The sequence below is a fragment of the Dermacentor albipictus genome, chromosome 3 (genome assembly GCF_038994185.2).
Source record: "Dermacentor albipictus isolate Rhodes 1998 colony chromosome 3, USDA_Dalb.pri_finalv2, whole genome shotgun sequence".
Lineage (NCBI taxonomy): Eukaryota > Metazoa > Arthropoda > Arachnida > Ixodida > Ixodidae > Dermacentor > Dermacentor albipictus.
The window spans coordinates 14,382,746-14,400,631 of record NC_091823.1 but is presented as its reverse complement, the minus strand read 5'-3'; the positions used below and the strand labels follow the sequence as shown (position 1 = coordinate 14,400,631).

Here is a 17,886-nt window from a genome sequence, read left to right as displayed (position 1 = left end):
TCTATAGACCACCAACCAATTTCCTACGCAAAAACTCACCGATTCCTAGGCGTTATTATAGACAGAGACCTTTCATGGAGCCCCCACATCTCATACTTGAAGAAGAGGCTTACTTCTATCTCCCATATACTAAGGTTTCTTGCCGGAAAAACGTGGGGCACATCTGTGGCATCTATGCTTCAACTATACAGGACGCTCTTCCTAGGATACTTGCGATACAGCACACCGGTGCTGTTCAATGCTAACAAAACTAATATCCATGTCCTACAGAGCATTCAAGGCCAAGCCCTTCGAACATGTCTGGGGCTACCTCGAAATGCTTCAACCGTGGCAACAATTGCCACCGCGAGAGACAACCCAATAAGGACCTATATAGATATCGACGCACTCCGGGCGCATGTCCGCCATATATCCAGAGTCCCTGACCACCATCTCGCTCACTTGCCTGAGAAAAGACCCAAGGCAGCGTTCTCCAGATCAACTGCGGCTAACCGGCACTCTTTGTCTTTGAGGCACTCACCCGCAACAAGAACGCCATCCCCTATGTGGTGTTTGAAGAAGCCTCCTGTGTACCTTGCTGTTCCAGGAATAGTGAAGAAAGCTGGCCTGACCACCGCGGCTCTCAAGCAGATCACATTGGAACTTCTTCATTGTTCATACGCTAACCGAATTCATGTTTACACGGATGGTTCCGTCTCGGAAAATTCTACGGGCGCCGTTGTTCTACCATCTCAATCGGTCGTCATCAAGTTCAAGACTTCACACGTAACGACATCTACAGGTTCTGAACTGGCCGCTCTTCGCGCTGCTGTCGAATATATTGAAAAAGAACCGCCCAACAGATGGGCAATATTTTGTGTCTCGAAAGCAGCCCTACAGAGCTTGCGAAGTTTACGACGTGGCAATTATGAACAGCTGGTGTCACAAATCAACGAAACCTGCCATTGCGCATCTGAAAGAGGACATGATATCATATTTCAGTGGCTGCCGGGACACTGTGGCATCGTTGGTAATCACCTCGCCGATGACGCTGCCCGACGTGCCCAGGCTGGCTCACCGACACTCCTTATACCTTTATCCAGAGTCGACGCTGCAAGAGAGCTTCGCAGTCTCGCTCGTGCAATCACGTTAGGTTGCTGGCATACACCACAGAACTCTAAGTGTCGTTTACACAGCCTCGACCCTTCACTGAAACTTACATTACCAGCGAACCTTCCACGACGTGACGCAACACTGCTGTGTCGGCTGTGGGTAGGAGTAGCATTCACCAACTCCTACAGCTACCCTATTGGAATGGCGGATTCACCAATGTGCGCTAAGTGCAAGTGTGAAGAGACCATCAGTCACCTTCTGTGCCACTGTTCTCGCTTCGATAATCAACGTGAGACTCTCCAGTGTGCCTTAAATAGACTGGATGACAGGCCATTTACGGAAGCGAAGATCTTGGGAGCCTGGCCTCACAGTTCCTTGGCCCAGAAAGCCGTTCGAGCGCTTTTTCGCTACCTGAGGGCAACAGACTTGAGTGCCCGGCTATAGACATCCTACACTTAAGTTCTCTCTCTTCCTCTTTCACTCCCCATTCCCCTCCCCACGTGTAGGGTAGCAAACTGGACTCAGTCTGGTTAACCTCCCTGCCTTTCCGTCTTCCCTTCTCTCTCACTCTCTCTCTCTCTTCAGCAGCAAGATTTCCTCCAAACAGCAGAAAGGAGTGTGAACCGAGAATGAAAAGGCGCTTTTGCACCTCTACCAAATCTACAATATTGAAGTTTTGCCATGACCAAACGCCATAAACGTCGGGAAGCTCATTACAGGTTTTTTTTTTCTTTCTTCTTCTTTAATTAAGCTTGTACTTTGTTCTTGAAACTTGTTGCTGTTCAAAATACATATTCATGAAAGCCCTCGTCAATGTACCTTAATTCCATGCCGGCGGCATTTCTCGTTTCATTGTTTTCGAAAGCATTAAATGTGGTCGCGTATATTAAGAATTAAAAACCAGTTACGACTGTACGTGCCAAAATTCCGATCTGATTACGAGGCCTGCCGCAGTGGGGCACTCTTGGTTGATTTTGATTTCTTCGGATTCCTTAACGTGCATCTAAAGCACAGTGCATGAGCGTTTTTCTATTGCGCCCCGACCGAAACGTGGCCTCCGCGTCCGGGTTCGAACCCACGACCTCGTGCTCTCAGTGCCACGCCATGACCACTGAGCTGCCGCGGCGAGTAGGTCGCGGATGTGTTCTTCAATCCTCGGTGTGATATGATGAGAATTTTCAGCTCCCCCAGCACTGTTCCGTTTCAGTTCGACCACGTGTAGACAATGCGGGTGCTAAAAGGAAACGGGTGCGGGTGCGGGTGCTATAGGAGGAAACGTGGAGGGAACGTGGAACCGAATTCCACAAACCTTCTCGTTCGTATATTATCTTTTCTATTAACCGGTAGCCTTCTCTAATAATATATCAGGCATTATGATTCACTGGCGTTTGCTCTTACGAGTAATTCCAGGGCAAGAGCTTTTTAGGGAGTGAGGACCATGCTCTCTAGCGAAAAATGCCACATGATCTTATTCATCGCACTTGCATAAGTGTAATGCGAACAGAGAGTCTGTCTGGTAACAAAATCACTTGTTGTGGTTTAGGTGCTGACTTAGCCTCCGCACGCAAAGAGACGACCACTTTGGCGGACCTTAGAGATAGCAAGCGACGTTGGTAAGTGTGATGAGCGTTGTACCTGGATTCCAAAGAGCGACGAATAAGAGGGATAAACCACGAAGAAAAAGTTGCGGCAGATCCAACCCGCTTCTTGGAATCAACGTTAAGCAAAGCATTCTTGAAATGTTTAAATTGAACAATATGCAATGTGTGCGGGCAATGTGGCGACGTTTCACACATACTTAGAATCGCATCTTTTTTTAGTTACATGAGTTACATACAGGAGTTGACGCAACTGGTTGTTTATTGAACAAAGCTTATTTCTCGGCCCCCCACGTATTTGTCGCAAATAATATGCTCCGCTAGAGCACGTTTTTACAAGAATAAGGCGACTATAATTATTGTGGACCATAAGTTTGGCTGCTATTGGGCTTGCTTCTTGCAATGACGCGCAACATTCCTCGATGGGCAAGTCTCCAAGCGTGGCATCAAACCAATCGCGAAGGCAATGTACGGCACTTTTGGTTACAGTCTCCGAGCTCAATGTGTACATTTAACACGACTGACTGAACAACTCCAATATATAAAGACTATTTTCTTGGTCTTCTGGATTCTGGATTTCGTCAAAAATGCATCTTTCATATCAGACATGCGCATTGACGGTGCCTTTCGCGCTATTTATTGTGCATGCCACTTCCATTATCGCGATATTTCGTATATAACTTGCCATAGAGAGCAACGTGTTTTTAATACATTAGCCATTGTATACTGGAGTTGTTAAGTCAGCTTTATTAGATAGCTACTTCGCGGAGACTGTATGTAACCAAAAGTACTGTACATTGCCTTCGGGATTAGTTTGGTGCCTCACCTGCGAGTCTAGCCCATCAAGGAATAAGCACTGCTTGAAGCAGACTCAACTGGAAGACCAACTCAGGCCTGTACTGGTTCTTCATAGGGGACACTTTGGCACTATGTTGGTCTTACATTGGTTCTGCATTCGCGCTATACTTGAGCTATTTTTGGGTTGTCTCTTCTTCCATGGCGACGGCTTCACCATGCGTTCTCGCTGCCATCCTGCTTCTCGGAATCGTCTTTGAGAAAGCCCTGTACGCTACCTAGAACGCCCCAGCTCTCTTTTCTTGCCTGGATGACACAGTCCAGGAAACACTGCGATACCATGCAGCCCGACGCAGTGACTATGCAGTGACCGGCCACGCCCATCTCAGCTAGCGTTTTTTTCTGGTTCAAACACAGCTGTAGGATAACACCTACAAACAGCGAGAAGAGCATGTGCATCCCTCGCGGACGTGTGAAACGCTCGTGACAGCGCCCGATGCTCGCGTGAGCGGCACGTGAGAGAGAGAGAGAGAGAAACAACTTTATTGACCAAGAGGTTCGGGCACGTAGGTCCCAGGGTCCCCGCACGACCCCACTGCGCTATATGTTTGTGAGTTCATGGAGTTCCATGACGTGGGCGGCCCGGTCAGTGGCGATCTTCTGCCTGGCCGGGTCCGTCGAGCGCAGAAGGGTCTCCCATTCCTCCCATGTAGTCAGGAGCTCCGGGCCCCGCGGGGGAGGGTCCGCCGGGCATTCAAGGAGAATGTGGGTAAGCGTAGCATGGGGGTGAGTGCATTGAGCACACGAGGGGGTGTATGCTCCCGGGCGGATGCGGGAGAGGAAATAGGGGGAGGGAAGGGTGCGGGTCTGGAGGCGGCGCCATAGTATTTTGTGATAGTTGCCAAGGGATTGGTGGGGCGGGGGGTATAGCTGACGTTCGGCGCGATATGCCTGGGTCAGCTCGCTGAAAGAGTGCATGCGCTCCCGGGAAGAGCTCGACTCCGATTCCGCCGCCGCCCGGTTGATGAGACCTCGGGCGTGGTCATTGGCGGCTTCGTTGCCGGGGTTCCCAGAGTGCGCAGGCACCCAGATCAGTTCCACCTGGCGGGGCGGGTTTGCGGAGGGCGAGCTGAGAATGCGGAAGGCGGTCTCGTGGACTCGTCCTCGTGCAAAATTTAGGAGTGCGGTTTTTGAGTCGGAAAGGACGTACCGAGCATTAGTGTGTGTAAGGGCAAGCGCGATCGCCGCTTCTTCCGAGGATTCCGGGGTGGATGCGCCAGGAAGGTGGAGAGTTGCGATGGGTTGTAGAGTATTGTCGACGGCTACAGCTACCGCGTCGTCGCCCGTGCAGGCCGCATCCACCCATACGGCGTCAGCTTCGTTACCGTAGTATTTGTGTAGAGCTTTTGCGCGGGCTTTGCGGCGGGCCGAATGATAGGTGGCGTGGGTGTTCCGAGGTAGAGGTTTTGCTGTGAGCTGAGTGTGTATGGGGCGGGGAACTGATAGGAGTGTGGGGTCGGCTGCTGGTATGTGAATTCGGAGAGCGTCTAGTATGTAACGTCCTGTGATAGATTGAGCTAAACGAGTGTATTGTGCTTGCCTGTGGGCCTCTATGAGTTCGTGTGTGGTGTTGTGGAGCCCAAGCTGGAGAAGTTTGGTGGTTTGCGTGTTAGGGGGGAGGTGTAGGGCCACCTTGTAGGCTTTGCGAAGCATAGCATCTAGGGTGGCGATTTCTTCTTGTCTAAGTCGAAGATATGGTATTGTGTAGAGGAAACGGCTAAGTATGAAGGCATGAATGAGACGACACAAATCGCGCTCCTTCATGCCATAGTGTTTTCCGGAAACTCTTCGGATGAGGTGCGACAGCGCTTCCGTCACCCGCTTGAGTTTCCGGATAGTGAAAGTGTTCCGGCCGTTGCTCTGGATGTGTAGGCCCAAGATCCGCAGTGTGTCGACCTCCGGGATGGAGTGTCCGGCTAGAGTAACGGTGATTGGGGCTGTGGGAAGAGTACGTGGTGAGGGACGCATGAAAATTATCTGAGACTTTTCCGGGGAACAGGATAGACCAATGCTTTGTGCGTGCTGTTGTGTGATGTTTGCAGCGGTTTGTAAGGTTTCCTCTATGTCACCATCACTGCCGTGGGTGGTCCACAGAGTGATGTCATCTGCATAGAGGGTGTGGTGAAGGTGAGGGATATCTTGAAGAGCATGGGCTAAGGGAATGAGTGTGGAATTGAAGAGAAAAGGGGAAAGGACAGAACCTTGCGGAGTACCCACTCCGCTGAGGGTGTACGGAGGGGACGCATGGGAGCCCATATGAACCTCGGCCGTGCGTCCCGAGAGGAACGCTTGTATGTACGCGTACATGCGGACGCCTACATCGAGGGGGGAGAGAGCCGCCATGATCGCTTGGTGTTCTACGCGATCAAAGGCCTTGGACAAGTCCAGGGCCAAGACGGCTTTAGTATGAGCGGGGATGAGAGGGTCAAAGATGTCGTGCGTCAATTGAAGCATTGCATCTTGGGCGGAGAGACCTGGGCGGAAGCCCACCATGCTGTGCGGATATAGGTTGTGGTCGTGCATATGCTGATTGAGTCTGTTTAAAGCAACATGCTCCAGAAGCTTCCCGAGACATGATGTGAGTGATATGGGGCGGAGGTTTGATATGGTGTGGGGTTTGTTCTGTTTCGCGATGAAGATAATTTTGGCATGGCGCCAGGACTGTGGCAGGGTGCCCTCTCTCCAGCATTGATTAAAATATTCTGTAATCTGTGTGATAGATTGATCGTCCAGGTTACGGAGCATAGAGTTTGTTATTCTGTCCTTTCCCGGTGCAGAGCTTGTGCGGATGTTTTGCAGGGCCATGCGGACCTCTTGTTCCGAAATATCGGTGTCAAGGGCCTCATTCGCGGCTCCTGTGTAGGGTGGTAGAGGGGGGGAGGTGCCGGGTGCCGTGTGTTCTGTCCGGAGTTGGTCCAGAAGGGTGTCGGGGGAGAGCGTGGAGTTGTGGATGAGGCGTGTGATGTGATGTTGTGATGCTGTGCGCGAGTGTGTGGGGTCAACAAGATGCCGTAGGAGTTGCCATGCGTTCTTGGTAGAGAGGTTGCCAGATATACTGTTGCACACCTGACCCCAGTTGGAACGGCACAGCTCCTCGGCGTGTGCAGCGATTTGTGTTTGTAGCGTGGCCAGTCTTCGTTTTAGCTTTCTGTTATGTTTTTGGCTTTTCCATCTCTCTAGGATGCTGTGGTGTGCCTCCCAGAGGTGGGCTAGGCGCGTGTCCAGTGTTGGGGTGTCGGGTGACGTGGTAATGTGTTGTGTGTGTGCGGTTATATCGTTTAGGAGAGATGCGACCCACTGATCAATGTCTTGTATCGGGGTGTCTGGGTGTTCTTGTCGTGCGGACCGGATTGCATCCCATTTGATAAGATTGTGGGTGAGGAGTCGAGGGCTGTGTTGTGTGTGAGGTATTTGGATGGCTATCATGTAATGGTCGCTTCCGAGTGTGTGTTGCGTTCGTGACCACGAGATACCTTTGAGGCAACGGCTAAGTGTAAGGTCCGGACTAGTATCCATGGTTACACTGTTGCCAATTCGGGTTGGTGTGTGAAAGTTGTTATGTGTAGTGAGGCGCAGGTCTTGGACAGTAGTCCAAAGCCTGCGACCCCGTGCTGTGGTGTACCGATAACCCCAGTCTGTATGCTGAGAGTTAAGGTCGCCTCCTATGAGTAGGGGATTTCGGCCCGCGATGCTATGAATTTTATGGAGTAGAGTATCGAGAGTGGTCATAGCTTGGCGCGGGGTGTGGTATATGTTGGCAATAAAGATCGGAGGTGTATTACGTTTCGTGGGGATGATTTCAATGAGGACACACGGAGTGGTGGAGGTGATTGTGTGTTCTTGGTAGGTAATAGTGCGATGTATCAGTGTGGATACCCGAGGGTTGGCGGTGGTGTCTGAGTGTACTGCGTGGTAACTGGGAAGTTTGGCTTGGTGTTGTGTGTCCTGCAACAAAAGGATCTTAGGTATGGCAGGGAGGGTAGGTATTAAGAGCTGCAGCGGCGCGCGCTTGCCCCGAAAGCCGCGGCAGTTCCATTGAATTAGTGATAGGTGGGTAGAATTATCCCGGCCCGCCATATTGGAGCGTGGGTGGGGCGAGGATAGGTTCTCGTGGTGGTAGTGGAATAGGAGGAGTAGGTAGGTGTAGGATGGAGGAAGGGGAAACCTCCTGTGAAGAGCTGGTGTTTGTCTCTAGCCTCTGAAGGCGCGTCTCAAATTGTGCAAAAGTACGTTCGAGAGTTAGGCTTAAGCGTGTGAAAAGTGTGTCCATCTGTTGCTCAAGGCGAGAAGATAGCTGTTCGGCGAGTGTGGTGAACTTGGTTTCGAGGCGCGTCTCCAGAGCTACCAATTTGGCGTCAAATTTGGATTCCAAGTCTTTAAGATCAGCCTGATAATCGGCATGCGAGTCCGATGTGCGTTTCTTTTTATGGGGGGGTGAGGCGGGTATGGCAGGTGCGGTGGGTGATTCTGCAGTGGGTGGGAGAATTCGCTCTGGGGAGGGATGCTGGGGTGTGGAGGGGGGAACGGGGTTCTGTGTTAAAAGTGTGGTGAGGCGGCTTACCTCCACACGCAGAGCCCGAAGCTCCTGGTCGCGGGGGTCCGGGGTATGTGGGGTGTTGCTTGCCAGTTTATGGTTCACGTTGGGCGTCTTCAGCTTGTCCGCCCATGTCGGTCGGTCCGAGCTCTTAGAGCGCCCTGTTTGTTGGCCGGCAGATGGTTCCGAGCGTTGGAATCCTGAACTGCGCGGTGAGTTGTGGTCGTCTTGTCGCCGGGATTGTGCTTCGCGTTCTGGGGTAGGCTTCGTTGTCCTGTGGAGGTGGCGGTGCTCGCATTCCCGGGTTCCGGACAAGTGCGGGCCTTGGCAGATGATGCAAACGGGAGTGCATGTTGGATTTGGTTCCTTCGGGTGTGACTCGCCGCATCTGGGGCACTTGTGTGTCCTAGGTTGGATACAAACATCTGTGCGGTGGCCTATGGTCCGGCAGTTGCTACAGGTCTCGATCCTTGGTGTGTAAGGCGTGCACATATGCAGTCCTCCGCCATAAACAATTTTTCGGGGGACGATGGCTTGACCGAAGGTGATAAGTATCGAGCGTGTAAGACCCATCCGTCGAGCATCTAGTATAGTAGCATAGGGGTTGCGGGCGATCAGGTCTGCTAGAAGCTCTTGCGGCGATTCTTTCCAGTAGGCATTCGTAATAACTCCCCTAACTGAGCCATCAGGGGGTGCGATATATGCCGCCATGGCATACTCACGTTGGTCGTAGATGATGTGCTGGAGTTGCACAAGCTTGAGAGCGTCATCTTGATTCGCCGCAGACACTATGCAAGTGTTATTGACCGGGTGAATTCGAAGTGTCAGCGTGGAGGGGTCGGTAAGTGCAGCGGCCTGCATGAGAGCGGTGAGGAGGTAGCGTGGCTGGAGCATCGTCAGGTCAAGGCCTCCCTGGGAGCGGAAGACGACTTTATATTCGTCTGGCGGAAGAGCCGGCAGCTGCTTGATCTTTTGTGCAGCTGTACGGAGCACGCGTAGCTGCGTCGAGGAGCTGTGTGGTGCGGGAGTTGTGGCAGTATCCCGCGTTTCCCGCGGCTGGCTCTGCGATTCCCGACCGGTAGGATCGGCGCTTGGATCTTGGGTCGCTTTTCTGGTTTTCCGGTGATTCGCCTGTGTTCTCAGGACTTGGGTCCAGTCCCGAGGGTCATACTGGCTCGGGTCCATGTCGGTACCTTGCACCTGAACCTCCATGCTGTATGAAAGCGTTGGTGTAGTCGTGCGCACTCGAGATAGCAGCGACCGGCAGTTTCGCCGTCGCGGCGGCCGAGCGTCTCGACGGAGCTGGGGAGCCGGAGTCGCCGGGGTTTCGAGGCGAGCCGTGCCGCTCGCGGTGCCTCGGGGGCCCCCGGCTGGGGGCGGCGGTTCGGGCCGAAGTACGTGCCGTGGAGCGGTGTTTAGGCACGTCTGACCTCGGCAAGCGCTTGTGGTGTTCCGGCACGTGAGACTTCTCAGACGCTGCCACGGAGCGGAGACCAACCGATGGCGCAGACAGACGCCTCTCGGTTGCTGTAATACGCCGCGTCCGCTGACGTGTCCCTGGCGCGGGAACTGTGTGCTCCTCCATGCGTCCATGCCGCCTTCTCTGCAGAGGCTACTGGGTCGAGACAATTTGCTTTCGAACGAGCGTCGCCTGATGGGCAGGTCTCCGTTATTCGGCCTCTTCGCTGTGCCGCGAAGATGAACAGGTGGGCGATTGGCCAAGCGGAAAGAAAAGGGGCGACTCGGTTTCGTTGCTCGGCGAAGATTGGTGACGTTTCCTGAGCCTAGTAGAGTCGTTGATCGCGAGGATACACGAAGTCCCACGGCGGAGCTGCAAGTGCGAATAGCGCTTACCTAACGGTGCGCACTTACACCAATTTGCCTCATACCATGCGCACAGGTGGCTTATCAGTTCAGTCCTACTGGACTTTTCAGGCATTTGTGCAATGGACTTGGCGGAGTAGAGGCATTTCATCTCAGCTCCGTCTAGTCGCCTTGCTCATCCCTCTTGGCAGCGTCAGTGGTGCATTGCAGGATTGCTACATATTCAACACTATGGCATGTTTAGCACCACACGGTTGCCGGCATGCCTTTGCGAGGCTGTATACGTGCAGCTAGCATCCCCTTCGTCCTCCGGCCAGGTGGCTCAGTGGCAAGCACTGGAACTATATCGGCAACGCAGGCTTATCCTCTGATTTTTCACTGGTTCAACCCCCAATTATGGCACATAACCTCTACACTCAGCTCACGCACTGCCGCCCCACCCCCACCCTACGCCAAACATGCCTCATGGGTACACCTAAACACAAGGTGTTTCAGCGAACACTTTCAAAAAATTCTTTAAATTGTCTGTGGCAGATATCACAATTCTAGTCCATGAGCTGGTCTACTCGAAGAGGCGAACATTACTTACACAAAAAATTGAAATGCATAATCGACTAATTAACGAGAATTCACCAATGAAGTGTTTCTCTACTTACCTTATGGCATATATTGAAATTTACAAATTCTAGCGGGTGAGACTGCAAGGCACATCGCTTGAAAAGAGTTGTGTGGATGACACCATTTACGAGATATGCATCGTCAACCTTGCGATAAAAATGCCTGACGTTCCGCTTACTTTCTTATATAAACGTCGTTTTATGCACTGAAGCACAAAATTAACTGGAACGAATTAATATCTCAAAACTGGCGTCATCCTGAGAGTTCATTCCAAGTGGATCCGCTTTGCGAACTCCCTGGCTAGGATTTGTAAATTGCAATGTCTGCCATAATGTAATTAGTTAAAAACTTAATTCGTGAATATTTGTTAGCTAGTGAACTATGCATTTCCATTCTTTGTGCAAGTAATGTCTGCCTCATTGAGTATACCAGCTCATGGACTAGAGTTGTGCTATCTGCCACAGGTAATTTTTAAATTTTTTTGAAAGTAGTCGTTGAAACGCCCTGTATATAGTGCATAGTGCGCATTACGCACCCATCATCGACACCGCAAGTCCGCTGCATAAAGACCAAGAGTCGCCCGACAACAATTGAGCCTACTAAGAAGTGTCACCTTTGAAAGAAACCCAACTGTCGATTTCAAATGCGATCAACCAGCTTTACGCTTACCATGCAAATTGCCTCGTGTAGCGAGATGTGCTTTATTTGCCGTGAAAAGCTGCCCGGAAATATATAGATGAAGCACGTCAGACATTAACGAAATGGGCGGCCTTACTTTGAGGCGCACCCATTTCAATTCGTGCTTTACACATTATAAGCACGAATTGGTTCAGGCCTCTGTCGGGGGGGGGGGGGGGGGAGGTGATTATTTATATATCTGCATTGGAGGGATACAACTGCATTCAGCGGTCAACGGACTAGCACGAGCCCGAGCAGCAAACATTGCGCAAATCCAAACATTGAAAACATCGAAAACCATTCGAAACCGTTATCACAATATGCGGCAGAACCCATCTTACGATGACTGTCGATGGGTACACCTACCGGCGCGTACCCAGTGCTTCAAGTCAAATAGGTTCTTCGAACTGCGCTGCGCACCCAGTGCCGCATCTACATTGACGTGAAATAGATTCGTTGATGAGCGGCACGTATGTACTCATTGGCACATACTTAGTGACCCAAATTGGTCCCTTGGTTGGTTTCGAATACTGTTACCTTATCACAGAAACCCGATGCGCTACGCATTGAAGCAAGTGACCCAGGTAGGTGGGAAAAGCGGCTAGGTACAAGCAAGCATAATAGATAGCCCCCGGAAAGTGCGCTAAGTATCTTAAGAAAGCTAACGCATTAAAAAGAATCGTTGGTTAACTGCGCTGTAATTTTTTGCACAAAGGACAATAACATACTGCGCACAAGTTCGTCCATGTGTATATTTTTTGTGTTAAAATTTCAGTGAAGTTAACCGAACGATGCCGTACCAATAGCCTCCATTTAAAGCGTGTCAAAAAGAAGAGCAGAAAGGAGGGCCTCATTATAAGTGCATCAGCCATGTTTTGAGGCGGCAACAACAACAACTCCAAGCTCTTCTTTAGCGGCGTTGATCCAACCAAGATGGAGGGTGCCTGCCACGCCGACTCGTTCAGTTCCGTAAGCATCCATTCAGAAATCGGTTATCATTCTTCTCCCCCCCGCCTCTCTCTCACTATATTAGAGTAAATTAGGCACTCCGTTCTAACTGATGAAAACATTGTTTGGCGTACTATGGTGATTATGTTAAACAACCCCACAATACCTTTAGCACAGCATATAGCGTGACTGTGTGGTCTTCTTCTAGGATGTGTACCGAGTGCTCCCACTCACTCTCCGCGCTCAAATTCGGAGGCTGATTGCGCGCGCCCCAGACTATAGCCAAATCAAGCCGAGACCGAGAAAAAGAGAGCGATAGTTCGCCAAAAAAAAAAAGGAAAGAACGCGCGTGCGGGCCACGCCACGAGGGGTAACGCTCTCTTATCATTTGCATTTCGCCGAGCAGTCAGTTCTGCGAATTCAGGCAGCGCGCGCGTGCTCGCGTCTGACGAGAGCGTCGTCTTCCACTGAAAAGTCGTCGCCCACCACAGCCGGCGGCAACCACCGTTCAGTCAAGTCGACTGCGCCAGTTTATCTTCGCGTTGATGCGTGGGACGACGCCTCGCCACCACGGCGCCCGCTGTTGCTCAGCAGACGGGAGACGAGCCGTCTGGAAGGGCCTCGCCGTTCACCCGGTTGATGAAGGGGGAAAGCACGGGCGAGGTGAACTTTCTCCTGCCTTTCCTGAAGCCCACCCCCACATCGCGGCGAGCATCGTACGAAGCTTGCATGCTCGTGCTCAGTGTGCAACATCGTCCAAGCCTGAGAGATGTGTACAGGATCGCTATACGCTTATGCCATACTAAACGTACTGCAAGGCACTGTTCCATTGACATTTCTTGGATATTGTGGGGGAGTACAGTCTATGTTACGCGTAGCGCAGATATCCTTATGTAACAAGTTAATCTGAACGCTTTTTTGCCAAACCAAGGCTGGCACTTCTGTTAAGAAAAGATGGCCCGGCTGCATAGTTTGTACTCCATCCCAGGTGACTGCTGACACGTGTAACAGACGCCTGCATAAGCTTTTTCTTTCTTTCTTTCTTTCTTTCTTTCTTTCTTTCTTTCTTTCTTTCTTTCTTTCTTTCTTTCTTTCTTTCTTTCTTTCTTTCTTTCTTTCTTTCTTTCTTTTTATACATGTGTGGCTAATGCTTCATATCAGTTACTTTTGCTTGACAATGTTGAATAAATGCTCCATTTATACTGAATTCATTGCAATTCAGGTGTTTTCTTTAGCAGTGAGCCCTAAATTTCAAAACGAACGCTAGTCAGAGTAGATCCCTTCGACCGATGTAGTTCGGCTGGTACATTCGGTCTATGGCGCTGGGATTGCTTGGTGAGATCCCGTGATTGAACAAAAACGCCTTTGTTATTCTTTTGAGCACAAACTGAATTGATACTTTAATGGGGGCGTGAACCTAGCGCCCTGCGCCATAAGGGGACGGAAAGCGGAGTACTGATACATAGCGTTGTTTAACCTACAGCGTGGCGTCAGTTAATCGCGAACCGAATCTGTGAAGCTGTTCGCACGCGTCATGTCGTTAACTGTCAAGCAGTGCGTTATAGACATCCATCCAGCATAGCCTTCACGGGAGCTAAGATTTTGTTATAAACATCGTAGCAGGCATTGGGGGGGGGCTACTATCTGGACACCTGGCTCTTGTGCAGGACGCCAGTCAATCAGGAAATAGTTCGAACTTCCTTAACTAGAGCTCGCTGACGCCAGCTCTAGTTTTCACAGCGTTGCACGGATTTAGTGTGAAATGGGGTGCAGGCTTACAAATTCAGCTGAAGTGCGTCGAGTTCGAACGGGGCTGGAGCACAGTAAATTACCAACTTGAATACGCACGTATCAGTGTGAAGGGTGAAGTGTGTAAGGGTGGCAGGTTGACAAGACAGCGCTCTACGAAAATATACATAAAACTGACATGCATGAGTGCGTGCGCACGTGCGTGTGTGCGTGCGTGCGTACTGAAAGTGTGGGCAAAGAAAGGTAGGGTTGAAAAAACACTGAATTACGAGGTGAACATCTGGCACGAAGCAACCGTCTTGACTTCGTTTTGGGTGCTAGCTGCCCCAAGCGAGAGAGAAACTTCGTGGATGACAGAGAAGAACGTGACACTTCACGTCACCATTTCCATAGAGCCTTGAGCGGGGACCCATGCGCCAGTCTTTTGAGCCACAGCAAAAGGCGCACTCCTTAACTGTAAACGAGGGATGGGTCTGTATAGTGCGCGCACGGCCAAGTAAGTGCTCACGCGTAATCTGGAAGCAATCTGCATGAAGGTCGTAAAGCACCCGGGCATTTTTGTTTTCGCTCGCATTAGACACACACATGCTAGCGCAGGTCGTTGAACGAGGCGTGCCTCTAACTACTGTTGCTTCATTAGCTAGCAAGTCTTCTGAGCAAAAGCAAGAGTGAGAGAGTGGTAAAAAAAAAAGTACAAGACTAGGCTTTGTCCACTTGGTTAACACGTGGGGAAGCGGAGAATTTGGGTTGCCTGAAAACGCTAACAGCAATGAATTCGAACGGAAGAAAACTGTTGACGTTATGCTGCTCATGGTCGACTGGCTTGCCCTACGAACTCTGATAGTGTGCTTCATATCGGCCTGTGCAGCCACTGCGTAGCCCCTTGCATGGGAACTAAGTTCGCTGTGTACAGACAGATTAATGTTTTTATTTATTTATTTATTTATTTATTTATTTATTTATTTATTTATTTATTTGTTATCTAGTGTGGTCTCAATTCCCTAGCGGCAAGGGGGGGGGGGACAATACAATGAAAAATAACACAGCAATATGACCTGAATTGTATTTCTCCTAGCGAACGAAATAGCTGAATTACCTTAACGACAGCGCGAAGTTTGGCTAGTTTTTGTGTAACATTATGAAAATGAGCGCTACAGCTACAAGATCACAGAAGCAAGAAATGCTCATCCGTTGTTCGTCTTCATGTTGCCCTATAAATAGCGGCTTTCTTCTAAATTTTAATTGCTTTTTCATGGGCATAAATCGAGCTTTGTGATGTATTCAACTGATATAGAATGAATAGCCCATCACGCAGTGATTCACCGGCAAAGGTTCCGAGCCACTTAAGATGAGTTCTTCAATGGCTGTATTTGCCAAGCGCACTTTTGCGCAAACGGATTCCAGGTTATATATAGGGTGTTTCCGCGAACACTTTCAAATATCTTTAAAAGTTGCCTGTGGCAGATGTCACAATTCTAGTTCATGAGCTGGTCTACTCGAAGCGGCGAACAATACTTGCACAATAAATTGAGATGCAAAATCGACTAATTAATAAGAATTCACTAGATAAGTTCTTAACTAATCACATAATGGCCCATATTGCAATTTACAAATTCTAGCCGTGAAGTTCGCAAAGCCGATCCACTTGGAACGAATTTTCAATATGACACCAGTTTCGAGATATAAATTCCCGAACTTTGCGGAGAAATGCATTGGCGCTCCAGTTAATTTGTTAACAAAACGTTGTTTCATGCACTGAAGCACTTAAGTAACCGGAACGCCAATGCATTTCTCCGCAAAGTTCAGGAATTTATATCTCGAAACTGCTGTCGTACTGAGAAGTTGTTCCAAGTGTATCCGCCTTGCGATGTCCACTGCTAGAATTTGTAAATTGCAATATGGGTCATAGGATAATTAGACAAAAAGTTAATTGGTGAATTCTTGTTAATTCGTCAATGTTGCATTTCAAATTTTTTTTTTGCAAGTAGTGTCCGCCGCTTGGAGTAGACCTGCTCATAAACTGGAATTGAGTTATCTGCCACAGGCAACCTTTAAAAAATTGTGAAAGTGATCGCTGGGACACCCTGTATATATTGTAATGATTTTCAAGCAGACAAAGAGGCCCACTCGGGCTCGGGCGCGAGGAGGAGGAAGAAGTAAACCAGGCGTTCGGCGTAACGGCCCTTTATGTGCTTCTCCCCATTACAATATATATATATATATATATATATATATATATATATATATATATATATATATATATATATATATATATATATATATATATATATATATATATATATATATATATGCAAATTAGGGAAGCGTGGATTATTAAATGATTCCCTCTGAATTACTGTTACCGCAGAGGACCACATTTGAATATGATCTGATCAAATAATTGCACAAGTAATTATGCAAGAAATCAGATTAACTGTCCAAACCAAATGGGCATGTGATTGGTCGCAATGCAAGACTTGAAGCACACCATGCGAGGAGCTCATAACCGTTTCCAGAAATGTGACATAAATGTTTAAGCTGCTCATTTTCGCGGCGGAATTAACGCCGGCCGATTTCAACTGAAAAGCGAAACTCAACAGCCGAAGAGCGCGACTGTCACGCCCTCGTGGTAGACGCCCGTACACGAATTACTTGCTGCTTGCGCGCCACCATCGGGCGAGCATCAAGAGACCCTCTTTATCAAGCCGCGAGCGCGCTAGCTTGAAAACCTTCAAGTATGATTCGACTAATCGTCCAACAGGTTCTCAAAAAAAAAAGTACAATGTGCATTTTAAAAGAACGCATTCGAAGTCGCAGAAGAAGTTCATGTACTACTCACGATTACAACGATAACTTAACGACTGCAGCGCCTAATTTTCATCTATAGGTCTTATAGTACTCGTACAAAACTCTGGTTAGTTCCCCATAACGTTCCAGCACTTTGTGCGAAAACAGGATATGAAACGTAGCACAGGGAATGGCACGCCGTTCCGGTCATTTCATTTTTATCGCCGTCTTATCGGTGTAATTGAGCGAGGACTTACTTTCGTGGTGACAATGCCACAATGAACCCCGAACGCGGAGTCATTCGCGCGAATCGCTGCCGCTGCCGCTGTGGATACAGAGACGCCGCAGCCGCACAACAGGCCGGCCTTCGTGGCCGAATCAAAACGGCGCTCGGCTCGTATAAAAAGTAATCACGCGTATAAATACATACGCTGTAGGGCATCCGCGTTCACGCCACATTAAGCGCCGTAACGAACAACTACCACCGCGTTTTTCTGTGTGTGAGCCAGACTAGGTCATGAACAACAAGGATGCCTATAAGTGCGCAGCTGTGTGTATTTCTTTCAATGTATTTTCCTTGATCTGGCTGCCGAAAGATCGAACGCGATAACAAACCATTGAGGCTTATGAAACTCCGCATTTCTTGCTTAACGTTAAAGAAATGACGGAATGTGGCAGCGCACTTCGATACAAGGACGCAACGCAGTGAACAAACACGAGCGCTGTGCTTGTTCGTCTTTGTTCCCTGTGTTACGTCTTCATATCGAAGTGCGCTGTCATATTCCATCATAATTAAGCAGCTAGCGCACCAGTATGTCTTAACGAAGAAACGGTGGGACTCCTGCATTGCTGGTGTTTGAAAGGCAGCTGGAAATGTAGCGACATTATTTATAATGGGTGCTGGAGATGTTTCCCTGGCCATGCGCCTGGCATGGTACCCCTGACGACAATGGTGATGCATTTAGTGACCCACACAGACACACGCGCACGACATGCGCAAGCAAGGAGCAACAAGCACAGGCAAGATGGATGTCTCGGTGGGAGGCTAACTGCGGCTTCATTTCGCGCCACGCACTAGTAGTGTGCTGCTCCTTTCAGCAATGTTTTCCTGAAAGACAACTAAGCTCTCCATGCATGTCTTGGGTGGCGATCAGGAAAATAGGAACCAAAATTAAATATCGGAACTAGGTTCGTTGTTACAAC

At 49.5% G+C, this 17,886-nt stretch overlaps 1 long non-coding RNA gene across 2 annotated transcripts in view; it reads left to right on the top strand.

Annotated features, from left to right (window-relative positions):
- The window catches only part of LOC139057257 (uncharacterized), a 144,807-nt gene that overhangs the window by 44,379 nt on the left and 82,542 nt on the right, over positions 1-17,886 (top strand). The window contains exon 3 of one of the 2 annotated variants that reach the window (XR_011512658.1): positions 2,636-2,705. The exons of the other annotated variant lie outside the window; for it this stretch is intronic. This is a non-coding gene — a long non-coding RNA (uncharacterized lncRNA). The remainder of the gene's footprint in view (positions 1-2,635; positions 2,706-17,886) is intronic. 2 annotated transcript variants of the gene reach the window in all.